The sequence below is a fragment of the Chrysochloris asiatica genome, unplaced genomic scaffold (assembly GCF_000296735.1).
Source record: "Chrysochloris asiatica unplaced genomic scaffold, ChrAsi1.0 scaffold00016, whole genome shotgun sequence".
Lineage (NCBI taxonomy): Eukaryota > Metazoa > Chordata > Mammalia > Afrosoricida > Chrysochloridae > Chrysochloris > Chrysochloris asiatica.
The window spans coordinates 4732539-4739363 of record NW_006408534.1 but is presented as its reverse complement, the minus strand read 5'-3'; the positions used below and the strand labels follow the sequence as shown (position 1 = coordinate 4739363).

Here is a 6825-nt window from a genome sequence, read left to right as displayed (position 1 = left end):
CAGGAATTTTTTTTTTTTTTTTTTTAATGTACTAGAGGAATTTAATTAATTATACTTCTTCCTATTGTCAAAAACTTACTTAGAGGACCACCACCACAAATTAGTGTAAAAATATGTTTGTTGTGAGTACATTGGCTTTGAATTGGGCAGCATCAACCTTTAGTGGGAAGGTGATCCTAAGATAGTGAAAGTGGTCTGTATAGATCATTGTTAATTTATCATGAGATAGCATTAATACATAAGCATGTAAGCAGAAGTTTGGAGTTCCTTGGTTACAGGAGCAGAAGTACTAAGGGTGTTCCATAAATCCTTCTAGTTAGACCCTGGAGTTTCTGCTTATCTAAACTAGGTGCACATAGGTAATTTTCCAAAAGAAACCAGCACCTAAGACCCAATGGTCTTTTCTGAGCTGCTTAATTGTTTGACCTGAAGTTGATTCCAGAGGACCAGTTTCTTCAAGGTTGAAAAGGACATCTGGGGGACTAGTGACTTGGATAAGTCACCACACTTTCATAAACCCAGAAATCTATGTCAAATTGATTTTGTCATTCCTTCCTTTGGATCATGATTCTGCTATGGAATCTTCAGTCACAAAGTTCAGCCACTTAATGATTCCATTTGTTATGTCAGAAATCAACACTTCGCTAAGTCAGCAGGCTGGTTTCTTACACCAGTTTAGACTCCTTAAATCTTTCCTTAAGATTCAGTAAAGAATTTTATGACAAAAGCAAAAAGTAAGGCTTTTGTCTGTCCTTGTTTTTGCTAATTAAACTTTTGTCTTCATAATAAGCATTTTCATGAATAAACGATATTTGCTGATGTGTTGTATAAAAAGTATTATTAAGAATAATAAAATTTGAACACTTGAAAGCAATATGTAGTTTTTGCACAAGACTACAGATCACATAACCATTTAAAGTTAACTAGAGGTGTTCTTTATATATTTGCACATATACTTCATAGTAGAATACTTGTATTTGAGCTCACATATTTATACTCTTTCAATTAAAAACTAATTATAAAAACTGTTTTGGTGGGAATAGGGTATGAACTTTCATAGTAGCTTACAATCGTGAAAGTTTGTAACCAAATTAGTGCATTCAATATTTCTAGTACCTTTATTATATTTTCTGAGTATTTGGAAGATAAATGATTTTTTATATCCTCTTATCCCAATAGATGATGTTGTCTCTTATTAAAATGTGTGTTCCTTAAAGGAAAGTTAAAATTATCTTTAGATAAAGGAAATGCCTGGAGAGTCATAATCTTATTTCAATGAGTACTCTGATAGCATATTCTCACTGAATTCACATTTTGAAATATTTCTCTATTAAAAAATAAATGCTATTAGCTTAGTTTCTGCTTTATTAGACCTTCCTGCACATTTGTACTTGTCTATTACAAGTTCTTAAAAACAAGTTTTTTTATTTTGTTGAGCAGAACATAACACCAATTCAACAGTTTCTACAGGTACAATTTACTGGCATTGATAATGATTTGCCATAATTCTCTGACAATGATGATTTTACTTTTTTGTTGATAGAAAGTGGAGCCGTTCCAAAAAGAAAAGATCCCTTAACACATCCTAGTAATTCACTGCCTCGTTCAAAAACAGTTCTGAGAACTGGATCCATGGGTCTTTCAGGCCACCACAGAGCACCTAGTTGCAGCGGGTTATCCATGGTTTCTGGAGTGAAACAAGGGTCTGGTCCTGCGTCTGCAGCTCATAAGGTATTCTGCTTACGTATATTGCATGTATATTACATTATTTTATTGAATGGACTTGTTTCTGCAAAGTGAAATATAGTTTTATCTTAATGCACAAAGGTAACTTGTTATTAAAAAGCATTCTTATCTTAACTTCTTTTGGAACCTAATTCATTTTTTATGTTAAGTTTGCGCACCCAGTCTGTTCTATATACAGTCATGTGCCATATAACATTCATCAGGTGACATGTCTGTGGTTCTGTAAGATTAAGACAGATTTCAGAACTTTTGATAGGAAAATGGGACAGAGCAGGTGTAATCAGATGTAGCAAACACAGCAGCTTCCTGCACACAGCACAGTGATCTCATTTCTCTTTTTTACAAAGCAAGTATATTACCAGGCATAGAATGGTACTGTGCATACATGAAGGGGCTTCAAAAAGTTTGTGGAAATATTCCATTGTCTTTTAATTCAGTTTTGCCCTGAACTTCTTGAAACCCCCTGGTATAACCTGTAATGCATATGTTTTTGATAGTCATCATAAATGTTTATTTTATTGGCTTATGTATGTACCATACTATATTATCATTATTTTAATGTGAACTTTCTATACTTACAAACATAAAGTTTACCATGTTAACAGTATATGTTTTGACTCAAAGGCAGCAACATCCTGTCTATTGTATTACACATCTCTTGAGTGTTGTAGTACTTTCTCTGTTTAGTTTTCTTTCAAAAATACTACTGTGAAGTACATCGTGGCCTCTAAACGAATAAAACCAGTCCTAGTGATAACAGCATCAAGAGGCAAAGTAGAAGAATCTGTTTGGAAGTACAGCAAAAGGTGTCTCCTATAGCTCATAGAGCTTTGCTAAATATAAAGTATGGTGTTTGCACAGCATCCAAATCACATAATACCGCATTTCACAGAATGTATCATGAACATTAAGCAACATTTGAATGTAATGTTACACATTTCATTTTAAATTTGTTATTCTTTAAATCCCTTGAATCAATTTGTTTTATAACATTAAACATACTAGAATTTTGTTTGCCTTTTTATAGAATGTTTTAATTTTATAGTGACTAAATTTCTCTGAACAAAATCCTCAGTAAACCCACGTAATGCTAAATATAATTCTATAGTGGATACAATTTTACTTGAGGGTAATACTGCATATTTTGAATTCTATGTTTTCCTATTTTAAAATTTAATTCTGTGAACTTCACAAATAATTTACTTGCGATCATCATAAATGTCAGGTTGTGTTTTCACAATAAAAATTTGTTTTTTTAAGGGTACTCCAAAAACAAGTAGGACAAATAAATCTTCTACCCCTACAACTGTTGCTCAGAAAAAGAAAGATATGAAGAATTTTAGGAATGTGGACAGCAACCTTGCTAACCTCATAATGAATGAAATTGTGGACAAGTATGTTCTGCCATTCAAAGTATTTTATTTCACTGTTTTAAATTTTATTTGTAAAATATTTAATGAGTGAAGTAGATATCAAATATTGTATGATTTACAAGGAGCCCCATTCATTAGTGCAGTAGTTAAGCACTTGACTGCTAATCAACAGGTTGATGTTTCAAAACCATCAGCTGCTCTGAGAGAGAAAGATTACAGTCTCAGAAACTCTGGGACAGTTCTATTCTGTCCTGTGTGGTCACTATGAGTTGGAATGAACTTGACAGCAGTGGGCTTAATTATTTGATGTATTGTAATAAATTAATCATATTTCTCTTGTGGAGCTAACAGAGGTCCTATTTTTTAGTGGAACAGCTGTTAAATTTGATGATATTGCTGGGCAAGAGTTGGCAAAACAAGCATTACAAGAAATTGTTATTCTTCCTTCTCTGAGGCCTGAGGTAAGGACTTCATATTATCATTTTCCTGTACTGTTATTAAGGAGCTCTGGTAGCATAGTGGTTATGAATTGGGCGGCTAATCTCATTGTCAGCAGTTCGAAACTACCAGCTGTTTCAGGAGATAAAGATGAGGCTTTCTGCTCCCGTAAAGATTTACAGCCTTGGAAACCCAGTACAGGGTCATTATGAGTTGGAACCGACTCCATAGCACATCACAACAACAACATACTGTTATTGATTACTTAAATCCAAAGTGTTAGTAGGGAAATGTTTGGTCTATGCTAAAATGTTTGGTTTGTATAAAATTATAGTATAATTGACTTTTTAAAAAGACAAAATATTAGCAATTGATGTTAGTCAATTGAATGAATGTTAACCAGTTGAATGAATATAATAGTTTCTGATTGCCAATCCATTTTTAATGTTTATTTAAAAAGTGGGTTAATTAGTTACCTTCCATTCAGCTTGATGTATGCAGAGTAGAGCTGTGTTCCATAAGATTTTCAAGACTGTGAACTTTTAGAAGCAGATCTCCAATCTCTTGTCTCCTGAGGAACAAACATCTGGGCTAGTTCGAACTGCCAACCTTCTGGTTAGCATTCAAGCACTTAACTGTGCCAACCAGAAACTCCTAGGAAAAGTATGTAACAGAAAAAAATCTTAAAGTAAGAGGAATGCTAAATTAAGAGACAGAATTGTTAGAAATTAAGATAAATGAATTTCTTATGTGTTAGTTTGAAGAAAATTTTTTTAAATAATTAGTTTTAAGGATTCTGAGTCATCAAAGTAGGTTAGAAAAAATGCCAGTAATGATGGTAAAGATGTAATGTATCCCATATTTCTAGACTCACTAATGGAGTTAGGCAATCTTGCAATGGAGAAATAATTCATTTTTCAGACCTTGTACTGTTTTGGCTTTTCACAGTTCATAGATACAGTGTTATTCAGATAATGTTCTGTAAAATAAATTTGGGGACCTACTTCTGGACCAGTTCTTTCTTCTTCATCCTTTGGCCATTTATGTACTACCTTCATAATATTTGTCACTGTTGAGAACAAGCTATACTATAACTTACTGAATATTTTAAAGTATACTTACTCTGTTTGATTTCTTACTGATTCTAAGCAGCAGTACACATGAAATCATTGGTTTGAGTGCTAGTTAAGTTTTTTTTTAATATACAATAAAATAATTATTTTAATAATTCTCATGTATTGACCAAATTTATTTCACATACCACCTCAGATTACCCTTTGGAAATCATTTTGTAGCTTTCTGTATTGGACTTACTTTTGCTGGTGTTAAATAAGAATAGTTAATATAGTAGGCTGAGTATTGACTGAAATGGTTGTTGAAAGAAAATTCTTAGGGTTGGCCTGAAAAGTATCTTAGTGATCATCTAATTTGTTGGTAAAGAAACTAATCCTAAGAGTTAAAGTGTCTTATTAAAGATTACTGTTAAATTGTAGACTTAAAAATGAAGTAAGAATGATTCCTTAGAACTGCCTCCTCTATAAGTGCTACCTAATTCTTTATTGTATTTTTAAAGAGCCATACTTTTTAGTGTAGAAAATCTGTATTGGAAAATGGGAAAATATTATTAATAAAATATTTGGGCTATGGTTTAAAAAACATTCAGCATTTGCTTTACACACATTTTTAGAGAACACGTATAAAGTGGAAAGAGGTCAAGCAGTTAGCGAGATTTCCATGGCAAACCAAGAAACTGAAAGCTATATGTGAAAATTTTAGTTTTTGTTGTTGTTACATGCCATTGAGTCGATTCTGACCCATAGCAACCCTGTGTAGGGTTTCTGAGGAGCATCTGGTGAGCTTGAACTGCCTACCTTGCAGTTCAAACGGCTTTGCAGTTTGGCGCATTAACCCACAGTGCTACACCAGAACAAGTTGCTTCAAATAACATTTGTTGTGTGCTGTCGAGTTGGTTCCAACTGTCAGCTGCCCCTGTATAGAGTTTCCAAGGAGGGGTTGGTGCGTAGGAACCACCAACCTTGCAGTATAATTATAAATGGGTCAGACATTCCCCTGAAGTGTCTCCATTGTGTAAAATAATCAGGCTTTCTTCCTGATTGTGTACAGGAAAGAGTTTGAGTGGATGGATAGTATTTAGGACATTGTTAGGCTACAGTAACAATTTGGATAGGGCATAAACTGTGTTGAACCCTTGACTGTTTGTGTTCTAGAAACTGGGTGAGAGAAGGGAATTTAGGTTGAGCCATATGGAACTAATGTCTTATTTATAGTAAAAAAAATAGTAGCTCATCAGCCATTTCAATATGATTCATCTTAAAAGTACAAATCCCTCTCAGTCTAGTGCTTCTCCTGACTCTTGCTATGGCAGATATTTTGGAGCCTGGATACTCTGGTTTAAATTTTTCTAGGGAATAGAGAGAGCAACTTGGTTGTGGTAGAGGAATACTTGCCTGGTTGCTTTTGGCGATGGTGGGGAGAAGCATGGTTTTCAGTACTCTTCTTACCAACTTTCAGTAAATAGCTCTGCTTTTGGCTGCCTGCCTCACTACTGTTTTCTTTGGTACACAGTGCCTCTAAACCCCAAGCCTTATTTATTGATTCGCTTGGCTTGCTTTTTGTATCAGGTATTCTTTCACAAGCAGGCACTTGTGTTAATCTCATCAGCTCTACTAAATAATTTACTATTCCCTTGTTAGTTTACTATCTTTCAAAGATATATTACATTCTCTGCCAATTTCTCTTATTATTTGTGCTTTAAGTATTTATATATGTTTTATTTATCTAAAGGAGCTCTGGTAGCGTAGTGGTTACAAATTGGGCTGCAAACCGCAAGGTCAGCAGTTCGAAACTACCAGCTGTACTGTGGGAGAAAGATGAGGCTTTCTGCTCCCGTGAAGATTTACAGCCTTGGAAACCCTGTGCAGGGCCGCTATGAGTTGGAACCGACTCCATGGCACATAACAACTATTATTTAAGCAGCCATTTCTAAAAGAAATAGAAAAAAGAATACATATGTTAAGTCCGTCTTGTTTAACCAGTCTTCTTTCTTTCATCATTGAGAATTTGGTTTATCTCATTTTCTTCTGATTTTAATCATGAACATTTTGATTATGTGTTCTCTGTAAAGCTTTGATGGTGGTGGTGGTTATGTGCTGTAGAGTCAGTTCCAACCCATAGCGACCCTGTACAGGGTTTCCGAGGCTGTAAATCTTTACGGGAGCAGAAAGCCTCATCTTTCTCCCGCAGAACA

At 34.3% G+C, this 6825-nt stretch overlaps 1 protein-coding gene across 2 annotated transcripts in view; it reads left to right on the top strand.

The window, feature by feature from the left end:
- Window positions 1-6825, top strand: part of SPAST (spastin) — a 123588-nt gene that overhangs the window by 55349 nt on the left and 61414 nt on the right. The window lies entirely within an intron of this gene.